The following is a 24995-nucleotide window of genomic DNA, read 5'->3' as shown; positions in this document are numbered from 1 at the left end:
GCAGATGGGTAGTCTGATGATTTCCAAAACAAAGCTCAATGGATAGAGAGAAGGGGACGTCAGAAAGATGCAGTGTTGAACGTCAGTGTCACTCACATGGTTAAACCTTCTTTAAAGTATCTGGATATATGAGTAATTGTGAAAACACTTCAGAAGAGTTTGGATTTAAGATCTTCCAAAATTTTACTTAAGGATGGTATAAGCTGTCCTATGCTTGAGAGATAAGTTTTATTAATTCATTTGTTATTATCAAAATAAAATGGAGCTACTGCCCAATCATAAAATACCAACAAGCAAAATAAACCTGTCTCTTAAGCAAAAAAAAGATAATCATAATATTGTTCAATTTATATTTCCTCAATAAAATGGGAAAAAATCTTTCTGTGTCATTAAATATCTTTAGTGTGATTTATATACTGTTGTAAGTCTACATTGTGTATATATTTATTATATATAAGATACACACACACCCATATATATTGTTGAGCCAAAAGTGATCATCACTTTTAAGGTTTTTATCAAGAAAATTCAGACATGAAGAGATATAAGGAAAAGACATTTTAGGTGAAGAGAAAGCAAAAGCAAGAGTAGAAGGAAAAATAAGTGGAAGTGAGAAGATCTGTGTGGGTGCAGTGTTTGGAGCAATATCTTTGGAAAGAGAGAGAGATACTTTGAAAATCAAAGTAAAGTATCAGGACTTGATTCTGAGAATTAGTGGAGAATATTCTAAAGAAAGATATAAATTTGTTACAAGAAACCATCAGGTAGGTCAGCTGATGAGGACACTGCAACAGAATACAGTGATCAAAATTTCAGGAAATAAAAGTCTACATCCTATTACCAGAATAATTCCTTAATACCCAAGCAATTTGGTGAGGGGTACCAGCCATATGAGCTAGAGATTTTGACACTAGAGTTCCAAGGAGATGCTTGCATGTATGTGCTCAGTCACTCAGTCATGTCCAGCTCTTTGCAACCCCATGGACAGTAACCCATCAGGCTCCTCTGTCCATGGGATTCTCCAGGCAAGGGTACTGGAGTGGATTGCCATTTCCTTCTCTAGGGGAATCTTCCCCACCCAGGGATTGACCCATGTCTCCTTCTTTGGCAGATGGGTTCTTTACCACTGAGCCACAATTACATATGTAACTGTAATTAAAAGCAAAATCTGTCTGTAACATATGAACACACTGCCCTATAACATGCTGACTTATGCTGCCAGGTTAAGTTGATATGTGCCAATCTCAGGATTCAGTGTCTCCTGCCGTTTCCATGCATGTTTCATATTGTAGATGGGTCATTCATTCAAAAGGACTTACTATTATTTCTTTAAATTTTAGGTATGCAAGTACAAGACAGCAAAATGCCATAACTGGAGTACATAAGGTTCCACAAAATGTCACACAACGCCCAGAAGATGTAATAGGATGTTTAACAGGATGCAAACTTATATTTCCTGACATTTGAATCACTCTATTCTGTTGCAGTGTCCTCATCAGCTGACCTACCTGATGATTTCTTATAACAAATCTCAGAATCAAGTCCTGATACTTTACTTTGATTTTCAAAGTATCTCTCTCTCTTTCCAAAGATATTGCTCCAAACACTGCACCCACACAGATCTTCTCACTTCCACTTATTTTTCTTTCTACTCTTGCTTTTGCTTTCTCTTCACCTACAATGTCTTTCCCTTATATCTCTTCATGTCTAAATTTTCTTGATAAAAACCTTAAAAGTGACGATCACTTTTGGCTCAACAATATATATAAGTGTGTGTGTATCTTATAACAATATAATATATAATTTCCCCTAATTGTGCAGGGGATGGTCTGGATCCTGAATCACACTGTTACATGGTAGCATGTACACCCAGGACATTCACATCTTACAGAGGATGCTGGCACCCTTTGTAAACATGCAAATTTGACAGTATTTGGTGCAACTTGGCTAATGTAGTGATGACATCTATGTTTGCAACATATTGTTAATGATCAGTCTTCAGACATCCAATTTTCAATTTCTCCTCCTTCAAGATAGTAAATCTACTTAAAATTCTGTTTCCACTTCCAAGTTTGAGAAGTTTTAAAAATTAGATACTATTTCTCTTTAACATGAAACCAGAGTTTTCTGTTACTGTGCATTTAAAAGAAAATACAGAAATTGCATATAGTGGTAGATGAAAAGAAGTACCATTCATCTTCTCAAATTTCAATTTTTATGTCTATTTAAAATACTCTTGTTCTCACTCATTAATTTTATACTAAGAAAATGTTATAAATGTTAACTTATAAGGTAAATTTATATTAATAAAACACAACTTTGTCTTTAAATATTAGGCATCTCCATGTACTCCATTCATTTGATCAAAAAATCAGTTCCACCACTTGAAACTTGGAAAATCTCTGGGTACCCAGGTCACTGGATTGGATGACAGTAACCTGGGGGGTTATAGCTACAAAGAGCATGTGGCCAGGAGAGGAGGAGTTTGGGGGTATTTCACGGGCAAGTCTCGATTTGCTCCTCTCCCTTTTCCTCTCTCATTTTTTTCATTCCTTATCTTCCTTCATGCTTTCTTTTACTGCACATCTTTCTGTCCTCCAAACTATGTCTTTGATACGCACAGCTATAATACAGACTACAAACTAAACTGTGGTTTTAGGTGTAGCTTAGCTCTTCGCCCTTGGGTGACACCAAAAGATTTTGCACTGTACCCACCTGAATCAACCAGAAAGAAAGGACTACGCAAACCGGTCTAGAACCTTTTCTCTAATATATTACTAAAATGGGTAAAAAAAAAAAAAAACAAAAAAAGGCATGGTAAGTTAAACCTGGGTATCAAAAGGTTAGGGATCAGAATTGCCTATGCTTGGATACCAATTGATTGTTCTTTGTTACTCTTGTTGATTCCAAGAAAGGATATTAAGTGAATTTCTACATGGAAACATCAAAGAAGATCTGCTTCAAAATGCTTTGAGATTGCTGAATACTCACACAAATGCTCTCATGTTTGATTCCGGATGATACAAACTGTATTTTATGAAATGAACACCAAGAAGACTAGTCAATTGTAATAGACAAACTCCTATGATGGTAATTTTAAAATCTAGTGTTTTTTTTTTTTTATGAAAACCTTGAAATAACATTTGGCTAAAGTCTAAAGCAAAACATAAATAGATAGCAGAAAACAAATTAGACTGCAAGTTAATTAGGAATTGGAAGGTGCAATCTACTTTCCTAATGATTTTTTTTTCCCTTCATTAAAGCTAGAGTCCAAGGAATCACCTCAAGGCATTGAAGCCAAAAGTCAAATAATGATCTAAATAATTAAATATATTGTTGGTACAGATCCTCAAAGGAAAGAACACAAAATTCTACTGCTATGTGGTGCAGAATCCACATGGCATTAGACTGCAACACAAGCATCATCTCTGGTCCATGCCCTGTCCCATAGCTCGGGACGCCCCACACCCAGCAACGTTTCTCATCAAGAACCCACAGACCAGTGAGAGCAAAGGGAGACAATGGAGGAGATGAAAGCATGCTAGAAAACTTTATGTCCTCTGATGTACCAATTCTCCAAGTTGCAGGAAAACAACCATAGCATCTGTGGTGAAAAACACAGACTCTCCCTTTAGGAAACTGGTTGAGCTAGACCTCTACCCTAGTTTCACCTTTCCTCTTTCAGCCTCAAATGCCACCTACTCTGGGTGCTGAGCTTTCAGGACTAACAACCTCCACGTGAGAAACCATGGTGAGTTAAAGACATGAATTTGTCATATAGGAAATTCCAAAGTCAGCTGGAAAAGAAGACAGAGAACAGCGGTCACTTGTAGCAAATGCTCAACAGCTTAAATTTCAAGACGCACAAAAGAACCATCCCAAGTATGGCTTTCTCATCCATGGGAAACTGTCATTTTATTCCCTATTTTATTACTACTTTTTTAATATTTCTTTATTTATTTTTGCCTGTGCTGGGTCTTCATTGCTGACTGTTCTCTAGTTGCAGAGAACAAGGAATACTCTCTAGGTGCTGTACGTGGGCTTCTCATTGAGGTGGCTTCTCCTATTGCAGAGCCTGGGCTCTTGGGCACTCGGGCTTCAGTAGTTGCGGCTCCCAGGCTCTGGAGCACAGCCTCAATAGTTGTGGCACAGGGGCTCAGTTGCTCTGTAGTATGTGGCATCTTCCCAGATCAGCAATGGAACCTGACTCCCTTGCATTGGTAGGTAAATTCTTGACCACGGAGCCACCAGGGAAGCCCCATTCTTATTTTCAGAAGTGCAATTAATACCAGGAAAATGCTAACAAAGACAGTCTACCCAATATGATTCTTTTTCACATCTCTCTTTAAGAAAATGGTGAAGAATCACATTCTGAGTTTTCGGTAATCTTTTAGACACTGATGTAAGCTGAATATGTGGAGCCATTTGGTACACCACTGCAGACACATCAGGTTGCCAGGGACAGGCAAGGCATCTTCTCCCTCAAGAACTGGGGGGCAAGACACACTGATGAGAAAAACATGCTCTATCTTTGAAGTGAAAGCTGTGGACAGCCTGTCTGCCTGATGGACAGGTGAGGACTGACCTCATGACCCTGGAATCTTCTCTAATTAGGATCCTGTTTCAGCCTTAGTTCCTAAATCCATTTAAATCCCATTACCAGTTACATGGCTCTCATTCCTTTCACTTGTAAATACTTGCTTCTAATACTGGGAGCCACTAACTACACTCGATAGCTTTCTCTTCTGCCACAAACATTTCCCTTTGGATTTACACCTAAGGTATGGCAGAAAGGTGAAAGTAAGAGTGGACAGACTAGAGACTCCTTTAAACCAGTTGCATCATTAAACAGAATACCTACTGTGTCTTAAAAGGATATATTATAATCAATGTATTTAAGTTCATTTGAAAAATGCTTCCATGATCCATCTCTTGAAAATAACTGTCCACTAGAAACACACCAGATGATCAATACCAAAATCCGATTGATTAAACTCTTTGCAGTCAAAGATAGAGAAGCTCTATACAGTGAGCAAAAACAAAATCGGGAGCTGACTGTGGTTCAGATCATGAACTCCTTATTCCCAAATTCAGACTTAAATTGAAGAAAGTAGGGAAAATCACTAGATCATCCAGGTATGACCTAAATCAAATCCCTTATGATTATACAGTGGAAGTGACAAATAGATTCAAGGGATTAGATCTGATAGACAGAGTGCCTGAAGAACTATGGATGGAGGTTTGTGACATTGCACAGGAGACAGGGATCAAGACCATCCCCAAGAAAAAGAAATGCAAAAAGGCAAAATGGTTGTCTGAGGAGGCCTTACAAATAGCTGAGAAAAGAAGAGAAGCCAAAAGCAAAGGAGGAAAGGAAAGATGTACTCATTTGAATACAAAGTTCCAAAGAACAGCAAGGAGAGATAAGAAAGCCTTCTTCAGTGATCAGTGCAAAGAAATAGAGGAAAACAATAGAATGGGAAAGACTAGAGATCTCTTCAAGAAAATTAGAGACACCAAGGGAAACTTTCATGCAAAGATGGGCTTGATAGAGGACAGAAATGGTATGGACCTAACAGAAGCAGAAGATATTAAGAAGAGGTGGCAAATATACACTGAAGAACTGTACAAAAAAGATCTTCATGACCCAGATAATCACCATGGTGTGGTCACCCACCCAGAGCCAGACATCTTGGAACATGAAGTCAAGTTGGCCATCACTACAAACAAAGCTAGTGGAGGTGATGGAATTCCAGTTGAGCTATTTCAAATCCTGAAAGATGATGCTGTGGAAGTGTTGCACTCAATATGCCAGCAAATTTGGAAAACTCAGCAGTGGCCACAGGACTGGAAAAGGTCAGTTTTCATTTCAATCCCAAAGAAAGTCAATGCCAAAGAATGTTCAAACTACCGCACAATTGCACTCATCTCACATGCTAGCAAAGTAATGCTCAAAATTCTCCAAGCCAGGCTTGGAGAACGTGAACCATGAAGTTCCAGGTGTTCAAGCTGGATTTAGAAAAGGCAGAGGAACCAGAGATCAAATTGCCAACATCCGTTGGATCATTGAAAAAGTATGAGAGCTCCAGAAAAACACTTACTTCTGCTTTATTGACTACGCCAAAGCCTTTGACTGTGTGGATCACAACAAACTGTGGAAAATTCTTAGAGATGGGAATACCAGACCACCTAACCTGTCTCCTGAGAAATCTGTATGCAGGTTAGGAAGCAACCATTAGAACTGGACATGGAACAACAGACTGGTTCCAAATTGGGAAAGGAGTAAGTCAAGGCTGTATATTGTCACCCTGCTTATTTAACTTATATGCAGAATACATCATGTGAAACACTGGGCTGGATGAAGCACAAGCTGGAATCAACATTGCTGGGAGAACTATCAATAACCTCAGATATGCAGATGACACCACCCTTAAGGCAGAAAGCGAAGAAGAACTAAAGAGCCTCTTGATGACAGTGAAAAAGGAGAGTGAAAAAGTTGGCTTAAAACTCAACATTCAGAAAACTAAGATCATGGCAACCAGTCCCATCACTTTATGGCAAATAGATAGGGAAACAATGGAAACAGTGACAGACTTTATTTTCTTGGGCTCCAAAATCACTGCAGATGGTGTCTGCAACCATGAAATTAAAAGATGCTAGCTCCTTGGAAGAAAAGCTATGACCAACCTAGACAGCATATTAAAAAGCAGAGCCATTACTTTGCCAACAAAAGTCCATCTAGTCAAAGCTATGGTTTTTCCAGTAGTCACGTATGGATGTGAGAGTTGGACTATAAAGAAAGCTGAGCACTGAAGAATTGATGCCTTTGAACTGTGGTGTTGGAGAAGACTCTTGAGAGTCCCTTGGACTGCAAGGAGATCCAACCAGTCAATGCTAAAGGAAATTAGTCCTGGATATTCACTGGAAGGACTGATGCTGTAGCTGAAACTCCAATACCTTGGCAACCTGATGCGAAGAACTGACTCATTGGAAAAGACCCTGATGTTGGGAAAGATTGAAGGTGGGAGGAGAAGGGGACAACAGAGGATGAGATGGTTTGATGGCATCACCGACTCAATGGACATGAGTTTGAGTAAGCTCTGGGAGTTAGTTGATAATAGACAGGGAAGCCTGGCATGCTGCAGTCCATGGGTTGCAAAGAGTCAGACACAACTCAGTGACTGAACTGAGAAACACACACCTTCTAGCTAATCCATCTTTCCTGAGAAGTCTATCTTGGTGTCATGAATAAAAAGTGACAAACCTTGTTTTGCTCATTTTTTATTCTGAATTGCTACAGAGGAATATAGATTTTTTAGAGTTAAAGGTGCCTTTACTAAACACCATTCCCACATTTTTCAGATAAGAAAACTGGGACCTGGAAAATGGAATGATTTTCCCAATATTTGCAGTAACATTAGAGGCAGCAGGAGTTACTCCAGGTGTCTGAATCTCAGTTGACCAAAATGTCTGATGAGTTTTGATGGGAGTGGGGAGGCAGGAAAGAAAGGATGATAGCAGCTTCACTGGGTCAGATACTAGGGCAGGTATGCTAGATGGCTGCAAGTCTGGAGTTAGAAGATTTAGATGAGAAAAACAGAGAAAGTAGAGAATTGACTTCTAAGATAAATTTTATCCACTCCATATTTTTGTTTGTGGCCAATTATATGCAATGTCTTTATAAAAGTCAAATTGGTGTTACAGTGTTCACTACAGAGAGGAATCATTTTGTTTTCATATTTGCAAACATTACATTGCAGCCTACCTTCTTGTGTTTTTTATGAAAAGGAATGGATTCCCTTTTCCTTCAATTCAAGGAGGTTACTGAGGTAGCAGACACATTCCTGGACGCTACTATGGACACAAAAATGGCAGACCAGGAGCTCTTAGTCTGCAAAGGAAGTCAAATATAGGCTCCCCAAAGCCAAAAAATGCAGAGTGGAATGCAGCTGTAACACAGGGAAAGAATCTGCCTGCAATGCAGGAGACCAGGTTCAGTCCCTGGGTTGCGAAGATCCCCTGGAGAAGGAAATGGCAACCCATTCCAGTATTCTTGCCTGGAGAATCCCTTGGACAGAGGAGCCTGGGGGGCTACAGTCCATGGGGTGGTAAAGAGTCAGACACAAATGAGCGATTAACAATACCCTACTACATGAACAAATACTGTGAAGCATGTTCAATGTTTCCATTTATATGTAATCCAAATAGGCAAATCTATAGAGACAGAAAGTATATTAGTTGTTGACTAGGGCTGGGAGGGACTAAGTGTGAATGTGGAGTGATGGCTAATGGGTACAGGGTTTTACTGAGGAAATAAAATTATTCTAAAATTGATTGTGTGCTGGTTGTAAAACTCTGTAAAGATGCTAAAACTCACTAAATTATTAATGGTTGAATATTATGGTATTGAACTACATCTCAAAAAAGTTATCATAAAAATATTGAAGAGAGCAATTAATTCCACCTGGAGTGAGAACAAGGAGGGTCGCAGGAAAGCGAGAATATCTGATCTGTGGAAGTGGACACCTCTGGAATAAAGTTGCAGGAAAAAGATGTCAATAGCAGCTGCCTCAGACTCCATTCTCTTTTCATCCCACCCCCAAGGATACATAACTCACTGCACAGGGCAAGGGCTCTCACCCCACAGCCACCACAAGTTCATATACGTGACATGCATTGATGGCCGATCAGTCATGGAGAGTGAGAAAACACGGGGAGTCTAGAAAGTTGAAGTTAGTAAGGGTATTTTTAAAAATCCACACCTAAACTTCCTTTCCTTCCATTATTGACAGAGCTTTCATGACAGAGCTGGAAGGACAAGTACAAAGAACAATCACTGCCAGTGTCTTTGGCTGCTGCTGCTGCTGCTAAGTCACTTCAGTCGTGTCCAACTCTGTGCGACCCCAGAGATGGCAGCCCACCAGGCTCCCCCATCCCTGGAATTCTCCAGGCAAGAACACTGGAGTGGGTTGCCATTTCCTTCTCCAATACATGAAAGTGAAAAGTGAAAGTGAAGTTGCTCAGTCATGTCCGACTCTTAGCGACCCCATGGACTGCAGCCTACCAGGCTCCTCCGTCCATGGGATTTGCCTGGCAAGAGTACTGGAGTGGGGTGCCATTGCCTTCTCCAAGCGTCTTTGGCAGACATCTCTAATTGTATACCTAATGTATAGTCTTCTTTCTACCTTAATTTACAGAATACCACTGTCACCAAGGACAATGACACGACCAGCAATAAACCACATTCCCAGCCCTCTTTCTGGATTGAAGTGTCCATGTGGAAACAGTATAGAGGGATATGCTCAATGGTCAGTGCAATTTCCCGTCTCTTTCTTCTTCTTGATGCCCAGTATGTGGACAAAAAGGCTGAATCTGAAAATACCATCAAGCAACCTTGAGGGAGGAACTTCCCAAGTGGTGCGGTGGTAAAGAATCCACCTGCCAATATAGGAGACACAAGAGATACAGGTTCAATCCTTGGGTTGGGAAGATCTCCTACATTAGGAAATGGCAACCCACTCCAGTATTCTCACCTGGAAAATTTCACAGAGAAACCTGGCGGGTTACAGTCCATGGGGTCACAAAGAGTTGGACATGACTGAGCATGCACGTGCGTGCGCACACACACACACACACACACACAACCCTGAGGGAAGGGCCCAGGGAATCATGGAACTCTTTGCTCTGAATTTCTTGCATGGATGAACAAATGCCATAAACCACTAACTTCCAGACATTTTATTACATAAAAAATAAAAAATTCCTCAATAAATGTTTCCATTTTTCAACTATCTACTTATTGCAACTAAACATGATTCCTAACATACACTGGCCCTTTGGAAGATTTTCAGATCAGTCAGTTCCTGAGTTTAAAAAAAAAAAAACTCTAAAATAGCAGAAAATAAGTATCTCAAAAATATCCCAAAAGCACTTGGCAAAATCCAACATCCATTCCTGAAAAAAATTCTCTACAAACTGAGATTACTAAAAAAAAAAAGAGCTTCCTTGACCTAAAGGGGAAAATCTGAAAAACCTATCACTAAGATTAGACTCAACAGTAAAAGAATGAAACTTGACCCCTTAGACCAGGAACAAGACAAGGGTGTCTACGCCTGTAATTGCTATTCAGCAAGGTTCTAGCAAGGTAATAATGCAAGAAAACAGAAGTATCAATAAAAGATTGGGAAGGAAGAAGTAAAACTGTCTTTGTTTACAGATTATTGAAATATATGTATGTATGCAGAAAATCTAATGGAAATCTACTCAAAAACAAGGTACTAAAATAATAAGAGTTTAACAAGTTTGCCGATAAAAACCAATATAAAAAACTTAATTATATCTCCATATACAAGGGAGACACAATCAGCAATGGAAATTTTAAAAGCCATTTATAATAATACCAAAAATATGAAAAATTTAGGGAAAAATCTGACCAAAGATGTGAAAGACCTATACACTAATAATTAACAACATTGCTGACAGAAATTAATTAAGCTACCAAGCAAGTGACCTATTTGACATTTACAGAACACCTCACCCAACAACAACAGAATATATGGGATATTCTCTCCAAATAAAAATAGAGACATTACTTACAAATCAGATGACTCACTACTGTTAAGATTAATTTTCTCCCAAATAGATCGACAGATTCAATGCAATATCACTTAAAATCCCAACAGCTTCTTTGGTTGAAATTTACAAGCTGATTTTAAAATTCATATATAGATACAAAGGACCTACAATAGCCAAAGCAACTCAGAAAAGATAAAGACTAATACTACTTGATTTAAAGACTCAAAAACTACAGTAATTAAGCCAGTGTGATATTGATGTGTGTGCTTAGTCACTCAGTTGTGTCCAACTCTTTGTGACCCTTTGGACTATAGCCTGCCAAGCTCCCTCTGTCCATGGGATTTTTCAGGCAAAAAAACTAGAGTAGGTTGCCATTTCCTCCTCCAATATTGATGTATATATATAGACAAACAGATCAAAGGAACAGAAGATAATCAAACAATCCACACATATATGGACAGTTATCCTTTGACAGGGGCACAAAGATAATTCAGTGAAGAAAGAATAGTCTTCTCAACGATGTTGGAAAATTTGGATATCTATGTGCAAATAAATAAACATGGATATATAATTTTGTACCACATGCAAATATTAACTCAAAATGAATCATAAACCTAAATATAAAAGTATATAGCCTCTAGAAAGAAACGTAGGAAAAAACCTTTGTGACCTTGAGTTAGGCAAAGACTTCTTAGATATGGTACCAAAAGTACAACTTGCAAAGAACAAATTAATAAATTTATCCATCAAAACTAAAAAATTCTGCTCTTCAAAAAATATCATTAAGAGATTGAAAAGATGAGTCACAGAAGGGAAGAAATATTTATTTAAAAGCTAGCTGATAAAGAACTTGTATTCAGAATATACAAAAAATACTAAAGATAAACAGCTCAATTACAAATAAATAAACAGGCAAAAGATTTCCTCACTTCACCAAATAAGATGTATTAACAATACATATGTCTTGAAAAGATGCTCAATATCACTAGGCACCAGAATAGTATGAATTAAAACTACAATAAAATAATACTACCTATCTAGTCAAATGACTGAAATGAGAAAGACTGCCTGTACCAAGGATTGGAGGAATTAGAACTCTCATTACATTGCCAGTCGACAACTACTCTGGAAATTTTATTCAGTTTCTTACATTGCTTATGGACCCTTGTATTACTTTCAGCTTTCGGCTACTACAAACAAAGCATCTCTACACTGTGTACAAAGACTGTACCAAATGATTCAGCCATCCTACTCCAAGGTATTACCCAAAATAAATGAAGGCATACATCCATACCAAGACTTTCACACAAATTCTCAGAACTTTATTTGTAATTGCCAAAACCCAGAAACAATCCAAGTATCCATAAATAGATGAAAGAATAAATAAATTATGGTATATCTATATAACAGAATACTACTCAGCACTAAAAAGAAATGACTCAATAATATATCAGACAATATGGATAAATCCCAAAGTGATTATGCTCAGTGAAAGAGACCAGAAGCAAAAAAGAACGTACTGTGATTGCATATGTGTTAATATAAAGCTCTAGAAAATGCAAACCAACCTAAAGTGACTGCAAGTAGACCAGTGGTTACCTGAGGGTGGGCAGGGTGGGTGGGGCAGGTAGGAATGGCTGGGAGGAATTACAAAGGGACGTGAGCAAATATTTATACATGATGAACCAAGTTCACTACCATGACTGATGTGATTTCATGATTATCGACATATGTCAGTACCTGTCAACTCATACCCTTAAGTATGTGCAGTTTATTTTATGACAATTTTACCTCAGTAAAGCTGTTCTTAAAAAAGGAAAGGTAGAATGTGAGAAGAACTTCCAGAGAGGGGCACAGAGACCTCTCGCTATACAAATAAGACATAATAAAAAATCTGAGCTAACACTGAAACAGTATAAACATACTTTGCAATTTCAGTAAGTGTGGTCATTGGAGAGTGGGCTCTCCAAATGTGTATGAAGATATTTGTTTTAGAGCCTCCCAAGACATACTTATTTTGGGAAATGCCAATATGACAAACTCACAACGCAATGTTCTACACTAAGCTTCTCTACAAAGTAAATGACATATACAAGGAGAACAATGAAATTGACTATTGTAATGGATCCCACACAAGGGATTGTAATACCATCTGTGGAGCACATAATCCTATTCATTTATTTAAAAATGGAAAGTTTTCAGCTTAATTCTACACATACACAGGCATTAGCTCTTCTGGCCACAACTCCCACATTGTGTCTCTTTAAGTTAAATCAGATTTGAATAATATAAGTAACATGATCCTAATGGACCAGAGTTTCAAAAAGTTAACAAGTGCTGAAATAAACTCTAATTCTCCTAAGCACAAATTCCTAACAACTCAGCCTACAAACTGGTTTGATGACACAGCTGCAAACCGATTCAATTTGGGAAGGATTTCAGAATCATCAGGAGACAGTTGAGAGAAGAAATCAGAAGGAAAGTACCTTCATTTGGGATAAATTATTTTCCTTCCTGTCTGGTCATGCTTGTATCTACTGGGAAAGCATGGTGATTCTGTGGGAACTGCCACACCAGGCTCTTCTGTTTTTAGAATGGCATTCCTCTTGGTCTGACCACTTTCTACGGAGCCATGGAATTCTGTGACAAATATGCCTTCCCACAGCATGCTTTGCACCCCCGTGACATTTCTCTGTCTGCCCTATTTCATTGCGCAGATACTTGTTTCCAGACAATTTGCTTCTGGCTATCCAACACGTTTGAATCACAGGTTAATAATAAATGCCAGCTCCGGGGAAAGTGAAGAGGCCAGTGATGGTCATAGTTGCCACTTTTCCCATCCAGTGTCTTTCCTCCTTGGTGATGGCCCCTAGACGTTTCCTTCTGGACTCTGGTGCCCTCATGTCCTTTCTGCTCTCCTTCTCTGTCAATGCTAAGTTGAGAATAAATGGAGTTCTCATAGCCAAGAATCAATGACTAATTATAACAACTAAGTTTATTTCCCTTGTCAGGGACATTTGCATTTCACTATGGAAGCCTTGAGCCAAATGTCTATATTAAGTGGCAGAAGTTCTTCAGAGGGGGAGGATCAAACATCGAAAAGAAAGCTGGCAGCAGGATCACTGTTACTAGAAGGGCTCATAAAAACCAGGGAACACAAACTCAAATGCCTGCAGGAGCCAGGGGGATCAATGAAAAGAGTAAGTAGGTCAGTTAAGACCTGGAAAATCCAGAGAGCATGTGCTCATTTAAAAAGGAGCAGCTCCAGGGGGGTCAAAAGGTACAAACTGCCAGTTATAAAATAAAAATAAGACATGGGATTGTAATGTGCAGGATGGTAACTATAGTTAACAATCCTGTATAGCATATCTGAAAGTCGCTAAGAGAAAAGACCATTAAAATCCTCATCACAAGACAAAACCATTTTGTAACTATGAGTGGTGACAAGCATTAACTAGCCCTACTGTGGGGCTAGTTACATCTCACAATATACAAATATTGGATCATTATGTTGCATACCTGAACATCAATTATATCTTAATTAAAAATAAAGAAAGAAAAGGGTAGGCTCTGATAGGCAGTAGTGTCTCCTGCCTATTGCCACATAAGAAGATCAGGCCAGTGTTACTAATCTCTTGATTTTTCTGTGGAAGATAAAAGTCCTAGGTTTCATGTTAAAAGTTCTTTAAAGGTTAATACTAAGTGGACCAAACAAAACATGATTGTGTGTCAAATCATTCAGCCTGCTAGTCTGTCACCTCCAGCAGAGAGTACTGGCCTGCTTTATAAACACAGCAGTGACGGTCTTAAAATGTTCGGAATAAAGAGCCGTAAAGCTCTTTGACACACTGTGTTTTAAACTTATCCATCCTTTTCTCTTAATTTTAGTATTTACTCTTGTACTAACTGCAAATCTATGATTTATACAGCCATTTCAATTTAATATCAAAGTCAGCTTCATATGCAGAAGCAGATAACTCATTGACACCTTCACTTTTGGTAAACAACCATTTGCCATGAAATATCTCTATTAATAATAGTGTGATACTTGGAAGGGAGGCCCAGTCAGTGCTGTGCCAATTGATGAAGATAGTAAATAGGCGCATTGTCTATACAATGGTGAAGGGAAGGAAGTGTCTGTTATATCCTGTCATGACTCAACTAAAATTTCTGTTTCTTGAATTGTTTAAATAGACATTATCACTGTCCTTAGAGGAGATTACAGAATGACACAGCCAACATGCCTGAAAAAGACATCTATCATGGTATCCCCCTTCAAGAACAATAATTCAGCACTCACCCACAGACAAAAAAGCTTTTGTGGGAGCTATGGGAGCCAACACCATATACTAAGGGACCCAGAAGCAGTCCCACCTAACTGCGCATCAAGTAATAGACATACAGACCAGTTCCCAGTCGTGGACACTGAGTGGCCTGTGAACTCTCCAGTCCATCTTGGCTATGGTCGAGGAACCCCAAGAGAACAATGTATTAGACAATAATACCTGGATGAGATAGCCTTTGAGAAGTACCAGGTGTCCAGAGGAGAAGCTCCAGCACATCACTGGAGCACACACACACACACACAAAAAGGTATATCAGTTTGGACACACTGGAGAGGGTAAGAGGAATGGTTAGACTTTACACACACCACCGCTCCCAGAGCGCATGTTGAGAGAGTCCTTCTCGTCCTGTGATTTCTCGTGTGGGGGCAAGCTAGTGCATATGAATGAGTGGAGCTTCCCCCCAGCTGTGTAGGACTTTGTCAAAGAGGCCCCTTTCTCTCTTCCTATGTTCAAGAGTATGGAGTTGTGAGCTACATCACCCCGGGGGAGGGAAGACGACTGGGAGAAAAGCAGAAAGAAATCTTAGAGGGCATTAAAGAAATGTGGATCCAACTATGCGTGTCACAGGGTCTATCAAGAAGCCCACCCATGTACCAAAGCAGATGTTGAGCCTATGGATACTTCCAACTGGTCCACGGGCATTCCCAGTACTCTGTGTACCACAACCAACACCACCCCCTACTATTTATCCAGCTTGCTGTGCAAGCTGCCAACACAGGTGAGAATGAGTTTTGGCAAACTGCTACTGAATGCATGAAGAAAGCTTGCCTCAATCTGTGGACCAGGGAGAGATCCCAATTTGAGATTTAGCTCTCCCCTTGGAAAAGCAAAAGGAAGGGTGTCAGTCCCCAGCCTGCTGCACTGTAGAATGTAGAGAAGCCATACAAGTTTAAGACTTCTCACATAAGCGGGAGCAGGAAGCATGGAGCAGGCATACCGATCAGTTCAGTTCAGTCGCTCAGTCGTGTCCGACTCTTTGCAACCCCACGGACTGCAGCACGCCAGGCTTCCCTGGCCATCACCACCCAGAGCTTACTCAAACTCATGTCCATTGAGTCGGTGATGCCATCAAACCATCTCATCCTCTGTTGTCCCCTTCTCCTCCTGCCTTCAATCTTTCCCAGCATCAGGGCCTTTTCCAATAAGTCAGTTCTTTGCATCAGGTAGCCAAAATATTGGAGTTTCAGCTTCAACATCAGTCCTTCCAATGAATATTCAGGAAGGATTTCCTTTAGGAAGGACCGGTTTGATCTCCTTGCAGTCCAAGGGACTCTAAAGAGTCTTATCCAACACCACAATTCAAAAGCATCCATTCTTCAGCATTCAGCTTTCTTTATAGTCCAACTCTCACATCCATACATGACCACTGGAAAAACCATAGCTTTGACTTGATTGACCTTTGTTGGCAAAGTAATGTCTCTGCTTTTTAATATGCTGTAGGGTGGTCATAGCTTTTCTTCCAAGGAGTCAGTGTCTTTTAATTTCATGTCTGCAATTACCATCTGCAGTGATTTTGGAGTCCAAGAAAATAAACTCTGTCACTGTTTCCATTGTTTCCCCATCTATTGATCAGTTCCCCATCTATTCCCCATCTACTGATCAGTGATCAATGCAAAGAAATAGAGGAAAACAATAGAATGTGAAAGACTAGAGATCTCTTCAAGAAAATTAGAGATACTAAAGGAACATTTCATGCAAAGATGGGCACAATAAAGGACAAAAATGGTATGGACCTAACAGAAGCAGAGGATATTAAGAAGAGGTGGCAAGAATACACAGAACTATACAAAAAAGATGTTCATGACCTAGATAGCCATGATGGCATATCAATAGAAGGTCTCAGAAAGTCTCAGAATCCCCAGCAGAGCTGACAGAAGACATTTTATCTACCAAAATCAGTTAGGAAAGACTGAGGAGGTGACTGCCACTGCAAAAGTGAAAACAGAAACAAAATAATTCAAGGAACATTAAATACCAAGGAGACATGACCTCCCCAAAGAAGCATAATAATCCTCTGGTAACCAACATCAAAGACATGGAGACCTGAGATTTACCTAATAAAGAATTCAAAACAGCTTTTTAAAAAGAAGCTCAATAAACTACAAGAAAACATGGAAAGATAATTCAATAAGATCAGGATAAATACACAAGCAAGAAGCTTAATAAAGCAATGGAAATCATAAAAAAAAGAACCAAACAAATTCTGGATCTGAAGAATATAATGAATGAAATGAAAAAAATACAATAGAGAGCATCAACAAAGGAATTTATCAAACAAAAAAAAGAATCTGTGAAAAGGAAGACAGACATTTTAATATCATCCTGTCAGAGGAGAACAAAGGAAAAAAGAATAAAAAAGAGTTAAGAAAGCCTAGTTATCTATAGGGTATAATAAAGGGAATAAACAGCAAATCATGAAAGAAAAGAGAGGTAAAGGGAAGCAGAAAGCTTATTTAAATAAATAATGGCTGAGCACGTCCTAAGTGTAGGAGAGATTTGGATATTTAAGTACATGAACCTCATAAGTTACCAAACAAATTTAACTTAAAGAGATTTTCTTTAAGTCACATTATTTAAAAACTGTCAAAAATTTAAGACAAAGAGAGAATCTTAAAAGCAGCAGGAGAAAATAAGCTTATAACTTACAAAGGAGCCCTCATAAAACTATGGGCTGATTTCTCAGTAGAAAGCTTAAAAGCCTGGAGATAATGATGTATTCAAAGTTTCAAAAGACAAAAAGAAGTAAGCAAGAACACTCTATCCAGCAGTTGTCCCTCAAAATGCAGGAGAAATAAAAAACTCTCCCAGAGAAACAAAAGCTGAAGGAGTTCATCACCATCATAACTTCCTTTAAGAAATTCTAAAAAGCTTTCTAAGTCTGTGAGTCTCTGTTTTTTCAGTAAGTTCATTTGTTTCATTTCTTTTTAGATTCTACATTTAAGGATGTCATATGATATTTCTCTCCAATACAAAATAAAAAGTTTCAAGTTTGGGGGGAAAATGCTAAAAAGAGTTCTTTGAGCTGAAATAAAGGGATACTAAGCAGAGATATTACTTTGCCAACAAAGGTCCATCTAGTCAAGGCTATGGTTTTTCCAGTGGTCATGTATGGTTGTGAGAGTTGGACTGTGAAGAAAGCTGAGCACCGAAGAATTGATGCTTTTGAACTGTGGTGTTGGAGAAGACTCTTGAGAGTCCCTTGGACTGCAAGGAGATCCAACCAGTCCATCCTAAAGGAGATCAGTCCTGGGTGTTCACTGGAAGGACTGATGCTGAAGCTGAAACTCCAATACTTTGGGCACCTCATGAGAAGAGTTGACTCATTGGAAAAGACCCTGATGTTGGGAGGGATTGAGGGCAGGAGGAGAAGAGGACAACAGAGGATGAGATGGCTGGATGGCATCACCGACTCGATGGACGTGAGTTTGGGTGAACTCTGGGAGTTGGTGATGGACGGCAAGGCCTGGCATGCTGTGATTCATGGGGTCGCAAAGAGTCGGACACGACTGAGCGAACTGAACTGAACTGAACTGAATTACTGACATAAAAATATGAAAATATATAACACGCTGATAAAGGCAAATATAAGTCAAATTTAGAATACTCTGATACAAACAGGATACACGCACTCCCAATTCACTACTTATTATTATATATATATATATCACTAATAATTCACATAAGATATGGAAATAAACAAAATGCCCACCAATGGATGCCTAAAAGAAATGAAAACATTCCTAGAAACATACCAACTTCCAAGACCAAGTCAAGAAGTAGATAATCAGAGCAGAGCAACTACTAGTAATGAATCTGAATCAGCAACTAAAAATATTTCAACAAAGTCCAGCACTGGACAGTTTCACATGATAGTATAACCAAACATATAAAGAATTAATACCTATCCTTCTCAAACTCTGCTAAAACTCCCACACTCATTCTACGAGGCCATTACTTGTCCTTCAGTTGTTGTCATGCCTGACTCTTTGCAGCCCCATGCACTGCAGCATGCCAGACTTCCCTGTCCTTCACTATCTCCTGGAGTTTGCTCAGCTTCATGTCCATTGAGTCAATGATGCTATCTAATCATACCTTGTTGCCAAAACCAGACAAAGATTCTCAAAAAAAAAAAAAAAATATATATATATAGGCCAATATTTCTGATGAATATACAAAATTCCCCAACAAAATATTAGCAAACTGAATTCAATAATATATAAAAAGGATCATACACTAAAGCAGGTACATGAAAAGATGCTTTACATCACAATTATTAGGAAAATGCAAATCAAAACCACAAGGAGGGATCACCTTACCTCACACCTGTTAGAATGGCTATCATCAAAAAACGAGATAACAAGTGTCTGTAAGGATAAAGAGAAAACGGAACACTTTTGCACTGTTAGTGGGAATGAAAATTGATATGGTCACTATGGAAAATAGTGTGTAGGCTACTGAAAAAATAAAAAAATTGAACTTCCATATGATTCAGCAATCCTATTTCTGGGTACATATACAAAGGAAATAAAATCAGTATCTCAAAGAGACATGTGCACTACCCTGTTTAATGCATGAGCATTCGTAATAGCCAAGATGTGAAAAGAATCCAAATTTCCTTTGGCTGATGAGAGTGGATAAAAAAATGTGAGATCATATAATATGTGTGTTTGTGTGTATACATATACATATACATATATATTCAACCAACTATTACTTATTCATGAAAAAAGAAGGAAATTCTGCCGCTTGTGACAACATGGATGGCCTTGATTATTCTAAGTGAAGTGAGTCAGACAGAGAAAAAGAAATACCGTATGATATTTATATGTGGAATCTGCAAAAGATAGACTAATGGAGAGTAGAATGGTGGTTTCCAGTGGCTGGGAGTGAGAGGAATGGGGAGATGTTTATTCAAGGGCACAAACTTTGAGTTGTAAGATGAATAATTTCTTGGGAGCTAATGTACAGCAGAGTGATTATAGATAACAACATTGTACTACATACTTAAAAGCTGTTAAGAGAGTAAGTTTTAAATATTCTCACCACAAAAAATTAATGGTAATTATGTTAGATGAAGGAGGTGTTAACTAACCCTCTTATGGTAATCATTTTGCAATATGTAAGTCTATCAAATCATCACACTGTATACCTTAAACTTACACAATGATATTTGTCAATAATATCTCAATAAAGTTGAAGAAAACACGAAAATAAACATCTAAAGAGTTTCTGGTAGAGTTAAGTATTTATAATTACCAGTCTAAGGTTATATAAAAGCAAACCAAAGGCCTTACAGCATTGTTTCCCAAATAAGTAGACTCTAGAAACTATCAGTCCCATTGTGTTCTTAGAAGAAAAGAGGGGTGGAGAGGGTAGGAGTGACTTAGCAGCAGTAGCAGCAGCAAGTTTGAGACATGTCTTTACTCCAACAAAAATTTAAAAGTCAAATTTAAATTTTTGAGAAAGGGTATCTAGGACAAGGCATTTTCCAATTTTACTAGCTAAATGCAACAGTGAGTTCCAAAAAAGAGTACTCAGTAGCTCACCCCAGGGCCATGCAACTACACATAATGCCCAGGGGGTCCAAGTCTCTGGACTTCTCTGGATCACCAGAAGGACTTCATCTGAGGTAGCACATTTCTTTTTCTGTCCCTTGATTACATGTTAAGTTCAATCAACTGATTCAGTTGTTTTTAAAGCTTGGGGCTTCCCTGGTGGCTCAGTGGTAAAGAATCTGTCTGCCAATACGGAAGATGCAGGTTCGATCCATGGATCAGGAAGATCACCTAGAGAAGGGAATAGCAACCCACTCCAGTATTCTTGCCTGGGAAATCCCATGGACAGAGGAGCCTAGAGGGCTATGGTCCATGGGATTGCGGAGTCAAACACAACTTAGCAACTAAAACAAACAACAAAATTAAAGTTTAAACCTCAGTTTGGGTGGCATATCTGTAGACTTGCCATACAGCCTTTGCTTCTCCAATGAGCCCAGCTGGTCAGGGAGGCCCACCTTCACACCATGCTGCCCCCTGTGACCTAACTAAGACGGCTGCTTTTCTATGTGGTGGTTCTCTTGGAACTCTAGATAATTTCCTTTCAATCTTTTTAAGAATTACTCATCAAGGAAAAAAAGGAAAAAACTACATCTGGAACTTGGGCTATTGCTGTAGCTTCAGGAAAGAACACTGGCTTCCCCGGTGGCTCAGTGGGAAAGAATCTGCATGCGATGCAGGAGACCTGGGTTCGATCCCTGGGTCAGGAAAATCGCCTGGAGAAGGAAATGGCAACCTACTCCAGCATTCTTGCCTGGGGAATCCCATGGACAGAGGAGCTTGGTGGGCTGCAGTCCATGGGGTCACAAAGAGTCGGACACAACTGAGCAACTACACATGCAAGCTTGTGTAAGATGATCCCCTGGAGGAGGCAATGGCACCAGTATTCTTACCTGGAGAATCCCATGGACAGAGGAGCCTGGTGGGCTGCCGTCCACAGAGGCACAATGAGTCGGACATGACTGGGGGACTGAGCACACACACCAGGAAAGATCAGTGCCCACAGAGCACTGCCTGTGTCAGCCTCTCCCTTTAGCATCTGTGTACGTGGTTGCAGGGATGTACTAAGTTTCCCACTGGATTATCTGTGAAAGTGCCGGCAGCAGCTAACCCAGACTAAAAAATGCAAGTTCATCATCACCTGGTCATGTCAGTATTTAGTGGTTGGTCACTTAGATCAAAATGTAACTTTCCCATTACTTTTAAATTAGTTTTCTCTAAAAAGTTATAGTGCAATCAAAAAAATTGCTTCTCAGTTCTGAGCATTTATATTAGCTATTATCTATCCCCGTAAGGAGACTGCATACATGATTGGAACTGTAAAAATTCTCCCTGTCTGCAAAGACTGAAATAGCATGCATCTAATTTTCTAGAGATAAGGTAAAGCTTTCCATTGTTTTCCTTCGGCCCTGTCTCCATGGGACTCTAAAGTCGAACTTTCTTAAGGAAAAAACAGGCAGAAGACAAGATTTCCATCTGTTTAGATGGAGGCTAAACATAGAGGTTTTATTATCATTATTACATTCAGGGTTTCTATCTATAAAATCCTAAGTAGTCAGCATACATTACAAGCAATAAAACAAAAAAGGTTTCCTGCATTGTTTATCAGATTTCCAATCTTCACTACTATCAGAAACCAAAGACCTAAATCAGAAAACATAAGTTAGGTTCTAATAGATGTGTGGGAAAATTGGAATTTCTGCTGGTGCAGTATGTGGACAAAGAATCTTTCCCAGTAGTTACTGGTACATTCCTCTGAACCAAGTCGGGCTCCATGGCAACAGAAGGCAGGGTCCCTATGGAAACATGAAAAAAATCCACTGCCAGTGGCAGAAAGGGCATCATGGGTAGGTGTACTTAGGAACATACCATCTGGTTTCGCTGTCAGTTCAGGGTCTCTTTGGATAGCTTAACAGGATTGTCTCACTTTTATCTGTACTCAAAAGGGTCTGCTTAAGAGAGTCTACATACCAAGGTTGTTTGGAAATATTTGACAAGATCACAACTTTATTATTAAACAAGCCTGTGAGTGTGGAAGTCAAACAAATCAGGAACAGAAAGCTCTGATTGCCTTCAACTTCAGAGAGATGCTTCCTCTCCCCTAAATCCTCACCATGTCCCCCAAATGCCCCGGAAAAGCACCGCTCACCCTACAACAGTCCTCTGCCAAAGACTGAATCTTCACAGCCCCAAACAAGGCTTTTGCCCTGTACTCTAGCTCTTCTCATCCAGAAAACTCTGAGTCCAAAACTTTTCAGCAACAGTAGATCAAAATGACATGAAGCCTGGACAAAGAATTAAATATGTCCCTCCATCATCTCCCTTGGACAGCTAAGAGATCAAACCAGTCAATCTGAAAGGACATCAACCCTGAATATTTATTGGAAGGACTGATACTACAGCTGAAGCTCCAAAACTCTGGCCACCTGATATGAAGAGCCAACTCATTGTAAAAGACCCTGATGCTGGGAAAGATTGAGGGCAAGAGGAGAAGGGAGTGACAGAGGATGGGATGGTTGAATGGCATCACTGACTCAATGGACATGTGTTTGAGCAAACTCAGGGATATAGTGAAGGACAGGCAAGTCGGACATGCTGCAGTTCATGGGGTTGCAAAGAGTTTGGCACGAGCGAATGAATAACAACAGCAACTCCATCATCTCCAGGTGAGGGAAACAAGAACCCACAGGGAAGTTCTTTCCAAAATCCTTGCCCATTCGGCCAGTTCCCTAAGCCTGTGTTTCCCCTCCAGTGGCTGAAAGTGGGGCAAAATATAGCCATTGAAAATATTTTTCCATTCCTTAAACAAAATTGCTGACAATATTATCCTGAGTTAGCTTGCCAAATATTCCAGCTCACAAAGAGGAAACCCATTCTTCCTGGAGACAAGAGCAGGAATAGTACATATAACTTCCCAGTTAATTGGAGAAGGTATAACATGAACCTATGGCCAGGTGCATAATTCAGGAACCTCAGTTGATATCTCCATGACTTAAGAGGTCCAAAATGTCATAGGAGGCCAGAAAGAGTCTAACACAGGGATGGCAAATGTGGGGCGCTCGGGCCACCCAATGACCATGACAGAAGTCATTAATGAGTCACTCTGTTCTCCCTCTTAGCACAGACATGATCACATGATGCTCTCACTCTCACTCTCATGGTCTCACTCTCTTCTAAACATGATGTTCCAGGTAGTGGCTCCTAAGAGACATTACCCTCTCTCCCCAAAGGGAAACTTTTTGTTAATTCCAGTTCAATATAACATAACATTCCAATATAAAAGACATAGGAAGAAATCTATGAGTTATGTGGCAAACAGCCTAACTGGGCGCCCTGAAGAGCCAACCCTATGGCATATCTGTCTCCTGGAAGGAAAACAGTCCTGGGTAAGTGAGCAGCAGATGTCTTTAAGCTCTTAACCCCAAATTTCAGTTTACAACCCACTGCTTACTGAAACATGACATTCAAGCAAGAGTCAAGCTCATTTGCAGGAATTATTTATTACATAAACCAGACCAGAGTTCTAGCTCCTTCTTTGCCTCCAGCCAGTTCAGTTTTTTCACAAAACTGGCCAAGTGAAAAATCAGCTGTGAATATTCATTCAGTGCTATGGTAATCAATTGTCACACTGCTCTCTGCTAAGCACAGGAAATCATATACAGTTCAGTGTGTGGGAGTGAAGCCTTCTTATTTACGGTTCCAAAGTTCTCTTACTGAGTGCAAAGACAGCCAGGGCACATCCATGGGAACTGGTCCTCTACCACCAGGGCTGGCCTACAAGACAACAGGGTGACAACTGAGTCCCCAAACCTCTTCCTGTGTCTCCCTTGCAAGCCACGCGGGCTGCAAAGCCCCCATCACAGCTTTAACTTGAAGTGAGTGAGTGACCTCCACCATCTAATAGAAGGAGCTTCCAAGGTGGTGCTAGTGGTAAAGAACCCACCTGACAATGCAGGAGATGTTAAGGGACATGGATTTGATCCTTGGGTTGGAAAGATCCCCTGGGGGAGGACATGGCAACCCACTGCAGTATTCTTGCCTGGAGAATCCCATGGACAGAGGAGTCTGGTGGGCTACAGTCTATGGGGCTGCAAAGAGTCGGACACGACTGAAGCAACTTAGCACCAAATATGCATCTAACAAAAGTAGGGTAACAGAGTCAAGCTCACCACAGAGGAAACAGTCATCACAACAGTCCGTTCCTCTGCAGCAGCATCCAGCAACAGAAGACGGGGCATACAGACTAAGGACGGGAGCTGCACTGGAGAAGAGCCCCAAGCCATGCCCTTTGTCCACTCACAACCCTGCTGCAGGCAGCCCTGCTCCCAGTGATCTGCTTTCTCTGCCATCAGTCAAGGACGTGGGAGGGAGAATGCATTTCTGGTCTCATCTTTGGATTAGCCAATCCTTCCCAAGGAGGGACAGTTGCCAACTTCTCATTCTGCTGTTTTGCTGTGAGCTTTTCCTAGTCCCAAGAAACCAAATTTACAAGCAATTCCCACTTGCTAAGAGGTCAGGCACC

General features: G+C 39.8%; 1 protein-coding gene across 3 annotated transcripts in view; it reads right to left on the bottom strand.

Annotated features, from left to right (window-relative positions):
• Positions 1-24995, bottom strand: part of MEGF10 (multiple EGF like domains 10) — a 177103-nt gene that overhangs the window by 84122 nt on the left and 67986 nt on the right. The window lies entirely within an intron of this gene.

Source organism: Bubalus bubalis, chromosome 9 (genome assembly GCF_019923935.1).
Source record: "Bubalus bubalis isolate 160015118507 breed Murrah chromosome 9, NDDB_SH_1, whole genome shotgun sequence".
NCBI classification, from domain to species: Eukaryota; Metazoa; Chordata; class Mammalia; order Artiodactyla; family Bovidae; genus Bubalus; species Bubalus bubalis.
Note: the sequence above shows the minus strand (reverse complement) of the source record. Positions and strands in the feature narration are given on the sequence as shown.